Source organism: Harpia harpyja, chromosome 6 (assembly GCF_026419915.1).
Source record: "Harpia harpyja isolate bHarHar1 chromosome 6, bHarHar1 primary haplotype, whole genome shotgun sequence".
NCBI classification, from domain to species: Eukaryota; Metazoa; Chordata; class Aves; order Accipitriformes; family Accipitridae; genus Harpia; species Harpia harpyja.
In genome coordinates this window covers 5,998,268-6,012,096 of record NC_068945.1, presented here as the reverse complement: position 1 = coordinate 6,012,096, position 13,829 = coordinate 5,998,268, and the positions used below count along the sequence as shown (strand labels likewise).

General features: G+C 49.6%; 1 protein-coding gene across 1 annotated transcript in view; it reads right to left on the bottom strand.

The window, feature by feature from the left end:
- Window positions 1–5,295, bottom strand: part of ARHGEF5 (Rho guanine nucleotide exchange factor 5) — a 38,507-nt gene extending 33,212 nt beyond the window's left edge. Inside the window, exon 1 of the mRNA XM_052788898.1 lies at window positions 5,263–5,295. The gene's annotated coding sequence lies outside the window, so the exon portion shown is untranslated. The remainder of the gene's footprint in view (window positions 1–5,262) is intronic.
- Between the last annotated feature and the right edge of the window lie 8,534 nt (window positions 5,296–13,829).

Genomic DNA, 13,829 nt, shown 5'->3' with positions numbered 1-13,829 from the left:
TTTTTTGTAGCTGCCCAGCAACACTGTGGGCAAAGCATCTTCTTCTTGCTGCCCCTCCTCCCACTAGTGGTGTATGTGTTAGTTTAACACTGATCTGGGCATCTATTTTTATTAAAAGTGAATATGCAAGCATAGCCATTGCAGCCACCTTTCGGCAGCTGTGAACAACGAGCACGTCCAACAGGTTACAGGTCTGCTTGTAACCCAGCCTTGCGCCACACGTCCCCGATTATCTCCGGGCTTCTGCGATCTGAACGAATCGTGCCCTGACACGACCAGGATCCTAATCCCCTCCCTCTAGAGGGGTGTATTTTGGACCCATAAACTCTACTGTTGGATTCGTCGATGAAGCAGCAGCTGTTCCTCACCTCTTCTCCTCCAGTCACACCCTGTGCAAGGCTGGGTCTGCTCACCAGCGTATGACTCTGCTCTGCCCACGGCTGGCACATTCAGGGGACCACCAAGCTTGTGGATCCTACTGGGCACCACGTCAGCCTGACGCAGGTAAGGATTTGGGAAGTTTTGTGTGTGATCAGCAACAGGAACTCTGGTGCTGAACGCACTCTGAGCACCAGCAAGGCCATGGGCAGCGGACCTCACACGCTGAGCACCTGCGTGCAGCTAGATGTTCAGTTTGAGACTACAAAGAGGTAGTTTGACATCTGAATGTCGCACACTTCTACATGACTTACTGCAAATAGGATACATTCTCAGGAAGCTAATTTATGGCCAGCTCTGCTTTAATGCAGTATTCTCTGAGCAGCAGGTTCATGCGCTTCCTCCCGCTTCAGTTCACTTCTTGTATACTACCCAATTACAATTTCTATAGCCACTCCTCCCCAACCTCTTCTAGCATCAGAACACCCTCTATTTTGTATACATTTACATATGTGTGTCTATTTACATACGTACATTTGTACACATGTCATGATAATCAACTTCCCCCCTTCTAAATTTTTCCCACTATCAAAACCAATAGCCCTCCCCGTGACCTTGTACTGAACTTGTACTAAAGTCATGGGAATTTCTTCTTTGACTTCATCTAGCTGTAATCCAACTCCCAAACCATGAGTTCAAAACGAGTCTCCACCACAGGCTCAGTTCCACGTTCCCTGCAGTGTTCAGCGTCGCACTTGAAGGAATGGTGTTTAAAACAATAGATGGGGAATGGATTTTGTCCCAGCAAACTAATTCCACTAGAAGAGCAAGAAAGCTGGAGTTGCTTGTTAATGGAAGAGACAAGATTAATGAAGCCTTCCCAAAAAGGTACCCCACCTTGCTCAGGCACTGAAAACCACTGAGAACCTCACATCTAGAATGCACAAATACATTAGCTGGCAACTTTTCTGCACTGCTGAACCTTTCGTAGGTATCAGTACGTCACAGCCAAGGCACAGACCTTCTTTGTACATTAAATGCTCTTACCCACACAAACCCCAACTCCAACACACACTTCCTGACGAAAGACACAAACGCAGCTGACCTAAACCCAGTCTTGGCTAAACCCAGTTCTCCCAAGTCATGCAACAGAGTTAACCTGGGCTACTGAGCAAATCAGGGCATCTGTTCTCACGCATCTGCTGCAAAGGGAAGGTGAAAAAAAATACATTAGCTTCCATTAAGATTTAAGGTACGGTGTGCTTGTGACAATTCCTGTATCTCAAGCCTTAGTTTCACAAGCCCTTCAGCTTGCCAAAAGGAGTCCCATCCTCTGCCCCGCTTATTCCCACCCCCACACTGCCCTTTCTCTTCTGGCAGTATAGGCATGCCTGTGGTCTCACAACGGACCAGAGCAGGGAAACCACGTGGATGACAACATGTAGGCACGACAGCTTCTTTCAATGGCAGTGCCCGCCGAGAGGATCTGTGCGACCACAGCCTGTTTATCCGAGCACAGAAACGTAGGAACTGAACGTACAATTCCCTCTTGCGTCTAATCCGGCACAGGCACAGGGCTGCTATTGAAAGAGGTAGTCCCTTTTCACGTTTCTCATGCCCAGTGGCATGCTACTCTTCCGCATCAGACCTAGCACCACCTGGCCACAGAGCAGGCTGATCCAACTTCCAGATCCAAACGTCGTAATTTTTTGTTTAGGGAAGGGTGTTAATTTTCAGTTGGAGCAGTGACTGAACTGATTTGAGGCCACTTGGTCACTGGATCCGATCCAATCAGAGCAGCAGGAGCTTGCAGTCAGGACTGGATGAGAACTGGATCATTCCTTCAGCAGCAGCCTGTAGTTATGCTGGATTAACCACCGTTAATCCAGCCGTACTCCGAGCAATGCAACTTATTCAATTACATTTCTCAGAAAGCCCTGTATGCACACAGACACCGCAGCCAGGCGCACTTAGCCACTGCTCTAAATCATACCAGTCGCCCTATGACTACAGCTCCACGATTGCCTCTTCCCAGAAGCAAGAGGTTAGCACGGGTAACAGCTGTAAGCTTGCGGTACAATAGGCCATCTTTCTGCTGGAATGTGTCATCCTGGCAGCAACAGGCTCTGTAATCTGGCATGAAAATTTGTAGCAAGACTTTGCGGTTAGGAACCAGGCTGGACAGATTGAGATAAGAAATCAGCGAGCGTAATCAGCCATTGGAATAATTTACCTGGGGAACCAGTACAGTCTATCACTTGGTATCTTGAAATCAAGACCGGGTACTTTTCTAATAGAATTTTGGATTCAACGCAGCGATAGCCAGCTGGGAATGTAAATACCAGCCAGGGGTCAGAATAAGGCATCTGTCCCCAAACGGCTGATAACAGGAACATGAACTGTACGATCACCTCACAGAAGAGGGAAACAATTTCTCTCCGTACAGCCCAAGTGCCGAAACAACAGAGCACAACTACGCTTGCGCTGAAGACACTTTGAAGTACTTCATTAAAAGATACAACCAGAGTTCAGTGGGGAGCTGCAAAGCTGAAAGGAATTACAAAAGTTATCAGGCATGACTACTGAAATAAGCTAGCTATGTATAATTTAGCTAAGCATTAACTATGTAGCCAACATCAAACTGGAAAGATACCAGATGACAGAAAGCATAATAATTCTTAGAATCAAATATTCATGGGGAAAAAAAATTGATTCCAATTATGAATTTGAAATCCCTTGCAGGTTGTTTTCTTAAATTTTGCCTGGAATAACCATGGAGAGTGAACATAATTGGCATGAATACAAACTAATTAAATAAACCAGCCCACTTTAAACCAGACTCCAAAGTACAGTACATTAAAAAAAAAAAAAAAAAACAAAACTATAGCAAAATTTGGCTCTTTAACTCTAGAAAGCACTTGAAACAAGTGAACTGTAAGAAAGGAGAAGACACAATAGAACAGGAGCAAGAACATCTACCTAAAGTTAAGAGGATGAAATAGAAGTCCCAGGGAACAGACTCTTACTGGCAAAACCTATCAGGATGCACAAGAGGTTCCCAGAGGAAGCATTTGAGTCCCACTGTTTCAGACAGCAGGAACAGGGGGCTTCAGCAGGAGCACCAAGCTCAAGCCTAGTCGCCTGTTGTCACTAGCAATTACACCGTACAACCCCCCTCACAGATTTATCAAGATCACTAGGCTACTATACAGACAGTACAGTACAAATGCTGCCCTCAGTCATGAGTTGGCAAAATGAGATTCTACACAGAAGCCAGCTGAGCTTTCCCAAAAATTAACAGTAATTGAGAATTAAGAACTCAGATTTGGTACAACTTCAAGCCTGATTTATGGATGCCTCCTCCTCACCCAATTCGGTCGCAGTTCTGAAATCTGGGTCACCCATACATTATTCCTCCAAAGCAAGCCACCTCCCTCCCGTGCAACCCTTTCAAAGGACTCTGCCCTTATCCAAGCCATCTCCAACAAGCCATTTTAGGTTACGAGAAACTCCAAAGCCCCAGAGAATCAGGTCACAAAACTCCAACACCACGTTACAGATGCGGCTTGGTCAGAGGGGAACGGGCACGCAGCTCAAGGAGAGGCCAACGGCATCCACATCCAACAGCTCCTTAGCAAAGTCTGCAACAAGTCAACACAGATGAGTTGAACTCAGACCGCCTTCCCTGCCCCTGTACTCCCTACCAGGTTTGATCCAGGTCTTATCCAACCTCCGGGAATAAACGAAGCATCGAGCGCAAGGATAACATGGGTGCTGGGGGTGGGGGGGGGGAGGATGTGTCAGGGCAGAGCCGTGGGAGCTCGAAAGCCCCTCCGGCAGGTTGTTTGGGGCGCAGAGGTTGCCATCAGAGCTGCTGCAGTGGCTGGGGCTCCGAAGCGGCTGTGGGAAGGAGACGGGAAGCGAGCAGCACGCAGGTATCTCGCCTTTCGTTCCACTGCCTTCCCTCCGTGACAGGCCATAAAAGTCACGAGGCGCCAGCCAGCAGAGTGCCAGGAGGAAAACAACAAGGTGTCCAGAGTTCATCCAAGCACAGCCCCGAGACTCGCGGACCCTGGCCCGGCGGGAGCCAAAAACCCAGCGAACACCGTGGAATCTGGCTCCTGCGTGGGAGGCACCGCTGCTGCGGGAAGAGGCTCCCCGGCTGCTGCTGCCAGCTGAGCCTGCGACCGGGCCTCTGCTCCGGGCCCTACCTGCTGCCGGCAGCAGCAGCAGCAGGAGGAGGAGGAGAAGGAGGAGGAGGAGGGGAGCGGGGGGGGGGAACGGGCGCTGCCGGCGGGGCGCCGAGCCTCGCCGTCCCGCACAGGCCGCCGCCAAGGCTGCGGCCCCCCCCGGGGCCTTGCCCCGCGGCCGGCGGAGAGGCGTCCCCTTCGCCGCCCCCGCTCTGGGAGGCGGCGGTCCGCCGGGGCTCACGCCGCCGCCGTTCCCCCCCTCACACACCCCCACACCCCCCCAGCCCCCGGCGGGAGCGGTTCCCCGGGGCGGCGGGTCCCGACGGCGGCCCTCCCCGCGCACCCACACCTGTGCGCCGCGGGCCCGGCCCCGCGGAGGAGCGCAGCAGGCCCGCCGTCCCGCCTCGGGAGGGGCGAGCGCTCCCTTCCCAGGAGATCCCTCCTCCCCGTCCCCCTCGGGTCCTAAAATGGTGGAGCCCTCCCTCTCCTTCTTCCCGCCTCGCTCCCCGAGCCTGCCCGCCGCCCCGGCCCACACCCCCCCCCCCCGCCGCGGTGAGGGGGCAGCCGCCCCTCCGGCCCGGCCCGGGCTCCGCGGGGATCCGGCGCCAGGCCCGCGCCTCACCCCGCCTTCTCCCGGGAACACGGCAACGCCGCTCCCGCCGAGCCGAGCCGGGCCGGGCCGGGCCGCCCTTACCTGCGCCGGCCTCCCATCGCCGGGCCGGGGCCAGCGCCGCTCCCCCCCCCGCTCCGCTCCGCTCCGCTCCTCCCCGGCAGCGCCGCTACCTCCGCGGCCCCCCGCCGCTCGGCAGCCGGCCGCCGTCTCCCCGCCGCCCGCGGGGCCGCAGGTATGTCATGAGTGCCGAGGCTCCCAGGTGTAGCCGGGCACACCTACAGGAAGGCAGGCGGGCCGCCCTGATTGGCGTGCGGGGCTCAGCCCGGCCGGCAGCGGGCCGCGCTCCGACGGCGCGGGGCAGGGCGCAGCCGCCGCTGAAGGGGCCGCCGGGGGACGCGGCGGAGCCGGCCACGGCCGCGGCTCCTGGGCACGGACCCGGCCCCTGGACCCGGCCCCTGGACCCGGCCGCAGCCCCCCGCCCCAGTCCGTCCGAGCGTGAGGTATTTTGCTCTTCTTTTTTAATTGCAACGGGGGTAATAACTGCGTCTCCCCCGGGTTTGGCGGGGGGGGGGGGGGAGGTGCTCAGCGCTCGGTTGCTTTGCCTCCAGGGCGCAAAAGCAGAGCGGGTACACCTGGCCCGCCCATCCCAGGTACCCGGACTGGCTCAAGAAACAGAAGAGCTTTTTATTACCTTTTTTTGGTTTTTTTTTTTTAATTTTTGTCTTCGTTACCTGAGTCTCTTGTTTTCCCGCTCCTTCAGGTAACTCCTTAACTTCGCGTGCGTGAACCCTCCTGCTTTGTATTTCCTCCCAACAGGCAGCCGGGGTTTGAAGGAAAAGCGCCGGGTGTCGGGAGAATCGTCCTCGCTACACGTGGCGGGGCTTTGCCTCTGCAGCAGCAGACCTCAGGGATCCCAAGATTACGTCGGAGATCGTCAAATAAATGTAAATGAATTAAACACCTGGATTCACAAGAAATCGAGCGGGATGCGGGTAGAAAAAACTCTGTAGGTTGTGTTAAAAATCTGAATCCACAGCTACCATTCTCAAGCATCCTGTCTCTCCTAGGTACACAGGTAAATATCCTGAGGAGCCCTGCCTGCATCAAAGCTTTCTCTGGTTGTTGTGGTCTGTTGTGGACTGAAAGGGGACAGCATATCCGTTCCCAGTCAAGGAAATTCTGTCCCTGCCTGCCAGCCTGACTGTAGCGATAGGGGCAGAGAGCCTGTAGGGAGACTTCCCCCACGTAGGAGAGTGGAACAGAGCTTGGCAGAGAAAAGGCTTAAATAAAGGGAAAGAAGGGGAAGGCGACTAGATACCAGACAACATGTGCTTGGGAGTAGCAGGGCAAAGGGAAGCCCTGACACAGCTGATTAGTGTGACCATAAAAGAAGGGGCAAATTCAGAAATTTTGGGGGTTTCATTCAATGGCAAAATAGAGTAGGTTGCCTGATTCTCCACTGCCCCAGTTTTATTATTTGCGGCATAGATGCCTGGATTTGCTTAAAGGAGTACAGGATTTATGTGAGAATGCACTTGACCGCAGTATAGATCTTTGCTCACAAAGAATGCAAGGTGAGCAAAGAATTATGCTACGCAGGTGGCTAAGGCATTACCTATATTATATTTTCTGCCTCCTCAAATTGATACCCAGTGCCAACTCTTTGCTGAGTCTTTTTTTCCTAATCATTTCATGAGGCTTGCAGGTGTATATCCTCCAGGATGTGCTCTGAAGAGTTCAGCAAAAGAGAAGAGGGAGCTTGACCCCACAACTGGAGAAGCCCTGTAGCCCACACCCAGGGAATCCTCAACCTTCCCTTCCCTGCATGACCCATGCGGGGTCTCCCAGGCAGGAAGACTCACTCCAGAAGCGGCACACTGAAAACTCTACCCAGCCAGCAACAAAATCATACTTGTGCTTGCTACTGCTTTCTGATTCAATTAATGCTTTTATTCGTTTGTGTGGATGAATTATTTCATCGTAGTGGATCAGCTTCTGCAGCTGAGATTCCTATTCCACATCACTGCATTTACAGTCAACGGAGAGGAAAGGGATGCTTCAAATTCCCACAAGCCAAGAGACTGGGGAAATCAACTCTGCATCATGTCTCTCTCAGGTTGGTTCTCAGACCTCTGGGACATTACATAAATAGGCGATGCCTCTTCCTACTGCATTTTATAAATTCCTAGCAACTGGCAGCGGGCTGGAGTTGGGCATCCTGACTGGAAAACAGCACCTCTGTCATCCAGAAAAGGACAGCGCATTGTCTAAGAAGGGCTTAACCTTTACCCCTTTCCTTGGCACCTCCAGCAGCTGCAGAGGCAGCTTTCTATTTGCTTTTGTGAATCATATCCTGAGGTACCTCGCTTTCCCTGCCCGTTGCACAGAGAGTTTCAGTGCCTAACTATTTTTCATGCATTACATATGGTGAAGAAGTGCCTAAAAGTTATAATGTGGAGCTCTTGGTATCGCAATATCTATATCCTTCTGTGGGCCAAGCTCTCCTTCCCTAACTCGCTGGGCTCTGGGCTCCTAACTTCTGTGTGGACCCATGCAAAATTACTGCACTGCCATTCAGGTGCTTCTGCCTGTGGCATGGAGGAAAGATCAACGAAGAATAAGTAAGCGTGCTATAGAATCGCTGAGGCTGGCCAACACCTCGGGAGATCTGGCTCAGAGCAGGGTCAGCTGCAGCAGGCTGCCCAGGACTGTGTCCAGTCAGGCTTTTAATATCTCCACAGATGGAGACTCCACAATCTCTCTGGGCAGCCTGGGCCAGCTGAATCACCCTCATGGTAAAAGAAAGGGGTTTCTTACGTTTAGAACATCTGCACACCTGGAGCGCTGCACAGTGTGAGCAAGAGAGGTCCTGTCCCATGCTGGGAATACCTCCCCTTCTCCTTTAGGAAGGTGAGCTACAGTGAGTCAATGTTTTTTGGCCAGTAGATCCCACAGCACAGGCGTCCTCTCCCAGCGAGTCGAGATCCAGCATTAGTGGGAAGCAGTACAGAGAGCAGCACATCCTCCTCGTCAACATCCCATCCAGCTCAAGTCCTGTGTTGTCTCATCCTCGCCGCTCCATAGCAGACATTATTCTGGGTTTAACTTCTACTATATGCAAAACACACAGCTGTAAACGTAAAAAGCCAGGCAGACAGCAGGACAGAACCTCGCAGTTTTAGTAACTCTTAGTTAAGCTGCTGACATGTCAGAAGTACTGTGGCGGGGGTCTAAGGGTCTTCTTAAAATTAACTAAAATCATCTCCTTGAGCCCTCGCTCCTTGGAAAACCAAATAACTTCCCGGGGCATGTTTAGCAGCCATACCTTCCTCCAAGCAGATGCAAACCTGCGTGTATGGCAAGAAAAAGCCTCATAGGAATGGAAACAACACTGAGCTTGGAAACTGAACCAAAGTAAGTTTACACAAGCAGCAAGTAAAACACCCATCCCCAGTGAGTCAGGTCCTGGCTGTTTCCTTCATTTCCTCCAAGGCTTGCTGTGAACATCCAGCGATAACGGTCCTTCTGAAATTCAGTCATCTCCCTTCCTGCCCTTTATTTACGGCTTGTTCTCGGCAGTTAGCGGAGTCCTAGCATCCAGCACTGCGTTTCCACAGGCCCCTCTCCAGCACCCCAAGAGAAGTGCGGACTCTCCCAGACCTCAGCTCAGCTTCGGTACCACAGGTCCCATGCTCATGTTGGATTTGTAGATGCTAGCGCCTTGTTGAGCTATAGCAGGTGCTGGAGAAAAAGAGGAAAAAACGTCAGATTTGCACAGTTCACTCACATTTTTTGGTTTTATCCTGAATACAGCCTTATTATTGACAGAAGTTATATATTCTTATAACAATCCCCTTGGATTCAGTCTGGTAGGGCAGAAAGGATGCAGTGGAATATTAAGCTGTTTTGGTGTGCAAACCATCTCTCAGAGATACGGGTTTGAGTCTCCCTGGTTCAGCTTAAGGTGTACCTTGTGTGCTCTGATTTCCTCACATGACAACGGCTAGGAAGGAGCAGTATTTTTAGTCTTTGTTTGTCTGTTTACTTATAGTAGTTCTTCATTTGTGGAAGTGAGCTTGGGCCTGTCTTAGTCTGAGAATCCGCTTCAGTGGCAGTCGTGGATGCAGTTATAATGGTGAACTCCTACTGTTGTCTGGCAGAGCCATCACTTACCCCAGGCATTCAAGAGACTATGGGCTTCACATAGACAAGTACTGATTTCTGGAATCTTTCCTGAAATTTGTGGCATCCTATGTCCAGGAATAGGTGGCCATGACAGAAAGGATTAGGAAAATGTGGAACTGGGAAAGTCCTTCAGGTGATAGGGCTAGAGATGCTTTCCTACATGAAACTACTTATAAACCCGCGTTGCTGATGTAATCTGAGTTAATAACAGTAGCTCTGAGACAAAAACCCGTATTGTCAAAGAGCGTGTACATCCCGAGAAGAGCAGTCACAGGCTGCCATGGGCTTCCTCCATTTCGTTCTCACGTGCTTTCTCTCCTGGGAATCCCAGCTAACCTGCAGCCAACAAGTGACCTAGACACAACACCATGTTTGCTCTTATAGAATAAAACCAGGAGCAAAATAATCCACTTAAATTGTATGACTTTATAATCCTTACTCAACCTCATCCTTTTTTTTTTTTTTTCCTACAAAAAGCACTAAGGACTCTCTGTCCAAATGGATACCTACATATGTGCCATGGAGTGATAGTTTTATGTCATGATGAACTATGTATCAGTTACTATGAAGGTCTATGCTGGCAGGATGGGTTAAGAATTAATGGCTCATTTAGTGTGTTGTACAAATTTCTTTCAAAATAATAGCAGTGGTCTTGCCTGATGTGCAAATGGGGCCATTGTCCTAAATGGGTTGCTTGCTAAACCCTGCTTCCTTACAGATGCTGCCAGGAAAAATTAAACAAATGGACAAGATTTCAGACTGACAGTCAAAGACAAAGGCTGCTGTTAGAGGCACAAGGGTAAGGGCTTGTCTGGAGAGTCCCTGCCTGTCAGCTGCATAAGGTGGCAAAAGCGTATTTCTATTTGCATACATCCGTTTAGCCCGACATTGCCTGACAATTCACTTGATTAGAAGCTACTGCCTGTTTTAAAAGGCAAGAAGGTGGTTCTTACTTTGGGAACATGGGCCTGGCAGAGGCTGTTGGGCTTTCCCAGTTACAATCACAGCTGCAGCTCTTTCACTGCAACCCAGACTGGTGTCAAGGAAAATAACTGCTCGTGCCAGGACTTCAGAAAGTTGTGGCCTTCACATGTGCAAATGCTGGTTTCCTTGACCTTTCCTGATTTGGGTTGAATTGGAGCTAGGATGGGCAGGCTCCAATAGCAAAAGCAGGCAAAATAGCCTCCGATGTTATTTTTTTTGCTGAGGGTGCAAATATTGTCAGCCGAGCAGAAGGTAAGACAAACTACTGTGAACTGCTCATAGCATTAGGTACAAACCAAAGAAAGAAGAAAAAAAAATCCCCACAACATATCTCCTGCACAGGATTTAATATGATTAGCTACAGCAAAACACAACCCAAAACTTCACATCTGTTTCCTTATATACTGTTTTAAAAGACAGAAGGGAATAGATTAAAGCTTAGTCCAATTCAATTAAAAATCCTTTTGTTCAAGGTTAATAAAATACTGACTTCTTGCACAAGCAAGAAGCTCCTTTGCATAAATATTGGGGAAAAAAAGGAGCTATAACTAAATGGGGTATGTTCTCTGAAGCAGGTGCTCAACCTTTAACAGTACAATACTGTGGACAAAGCAACCTGTTTCCTGCTCACCAATAGTATTTGGCAACTCGGTGACTGAATTTTCAGTGAAATAGTAAGCTTTTACATTTTTAAGATTTTCCTCAGCCAAAATTGCAAAAATTACATTTGATATACCTAACGCATATGACACCACACTCCTTCCTGTTGAATATATGGCTTTTCAAGCCCTATTCCCACCTGATTAATACACACAGATCTATATGGAAGTGTCCCTGCAGCTAAATAACATGAGCTTGAGATACACTTTTTTTCCAATACGTAAAGCTTGAACTAGTGCAGGGAAAAGATGGTTTATGACCAAGAAAGAGCAATGAGGGCATTCCTTGGTACTTCACACTGAATGTTGGTACAGGTGTCTTTCACTGAGTAAGTCTATTGCAGTAATTTCTGGGCCATTGTCTGCACACGTCAGAGGTCCATGGGCTACCTGAAGAGGATCCACAAAAGGTAACTGGAAATAAAAGGCATTATCTGTAAACAAGGATCCTAGAACCAAAAACAGGTTAAAAAACTGTGCTACATAGTATTAAGATGCCTCCAAAAGGACAAAAACACATCACGGAGAAAAAACATTTGTACTAGGGAATGAGCAGTCAGACAAAGAGAAAGAGAGGAAAGCTTTTAATGGACTTTGCTTCTACTCCATCATCCAAAGTGTTAATTCCTGGTAGTCCAGAATACACAACATGGGTCTTACTATCCAAAAATACCACAAACAAATTTTGAAAAATCTTAATGAAAGCTAGTTATGCAAACATTTCCAAACAGCTGTTCTTTTACACCAATTGACAGAGGCAATTTCTAGCTCAGTTACAATTTTAAGGAAATCTTTGGGCTTACGCTGTCTCCCCACTGAGATGCTACGTGCAAAGGATACTCTGGTTATTGCTTATTCCTGGCAGGTGCCTCTCACAGACTGAAATCCTCCGTTGCAGCTCCCAGGGAGGCTTTAGGAGGCCAACAGTGCAGCTCTCCGTCTCCTGCAGCGCTCTTGATTTCTGTGTTTATGAATCTGAAAGCTGCAAGAGGAATGCAAAATGCTATTTTTTCCCCCAAATCCTTTGGTGATCTCAGAGATCTGTGAGAACAGCTGAGAACATTGTGGGCTGCAGCGCAGGGGAGCAGCGGCTTCCTGAAGATACTGCGAAGTCTGGTCCAGGCAGCGAGGCTGCCGTGATGCCTCTGCAGCTGTCTGACTGGGATCCAGATCTTAAAAGCCCCATCTCGGTTGTCGCCTTCCCTGAACAGGAGACTAATTTGCTAACAGCTTTGCTCTTACGTGCTCGTTTTCTTCTGGGACTCCATCCAGAGCTCAGGCTACGTGGCTGTAATTCGTAGCCTCGAGACTTTAAAGGTATCGTTCCCTCTCTTTACTGCTGCAGGACTCTTGATCCTACAGACGTTTTAAGAATCAAATTCTCCCTGCAGACTGGCGGAGGGGGATGGCCTGTGAACTTGGCCTCTTGGGATGGAGGAAGTCGGAGGAGATCAGCATCGGCAAACGGGCAAAGGGGAATTTGCCAGTGTCGCGTCCAGCTGTCCTTCCTGTGCGGTGGCAGCCGAGGGGCAGGGAGGGCAGCTGCGCAGAAGAGAAATGCTTGAATTAGACTCAGCTAAATCCTCATGCAGACATGAATCAGAGTCCTAATGCTGTGTCTTGGTGCAGTAAGTTGTTTCCCAGCCCACTCCCTACACGCGTCTCTCTTTCACTTACGCATGCAGGCAAGTGCTGGATTCGGGTCTCTAACGGCCTTGCCCTTTACCTGGACCTCACACACTGATGTGTCCTCTCCTTCCTTGGGAGTGAAAAAAGGCCTAAACAGAGCGGATCGGTGACAATGGCTATTTTCTCCCTTTCTCTTCCCCCAACGTCCTTTGGGAAGCCCAGGAGAAGGCTACTGGGACTCTTAGAATACCTCCACTCCATTTGCCAAGGCAAGAACTTAAGCAGAGTCTTCCTCTGTACTTTTCTCACATATACAGGCGTTCATGGCAATAACTTGTTAGGTGTATGTGTATGCCACACAAAGCCCCCTGTAGAAAGGATGCTGACAGCAAATAAATCAATTAGCTACCAGAACAACTAGGAAACTTCATTCCTCCTTTCTGCCTTCCTGCTCTCTTCAGATTCAGGCCAGTTGTCCTGTGGTCATTTCTTCAGGCTTCCTGCTCAACTGTGAGCTCGAGAAATAAATTACTGTAAGGGAAAGGTGGAATACGGACAAAGTCACTCCACTGCAGGCAATCTTATTCTAGTCCAGAGCTGCTCCAACAGTGAACTATAGTTAGAACCTCAGCAAAATTGAACATGGAGAGCAAAAATGAAAGGAGAAGCAGAAGGGGCTTGCCAAACAGTCCTCTGGTTCAACCTGAAGGGGAGGATCTTGCTGTGTAGGAGCTGGATACAGAAAGCACTGCACATGCATGCGTGCAGGCAGCTGCAGCACCTTAGCATGTGCAGCACGGGTGGGAGGATGACATTCAGAAACCTTCTTCCCTGTGCTCGAAACAGCAGCGCTGCCTCTGCCCCAACCCCGTCCTGCCCGGCCCTGCTCACTTGGAAACCCCTGTGCTAGGAAGCTACTTCTTCCTAGCTGAGATCCTCAGACGATAATGTCCATCTGAGTGTTGCTGCTTGTGGTATGGGTCAGTAGCAGTGACTCAGACCAGACCTTTACTTTCCTTCCTCTTGTTGGCTAGACACAAAATCCAGCCCACAAACAAATTAATCTGTCCCATGCACCAATAAAGATGATGCCCTGTTAATTAACAAATTGCACGCAAAAGTCCCTGGCTTGTATTAAGAGACTCTTGAATGGCTACGAAATAAAGCACTTGAAAAGTTCAGAAATTCCGA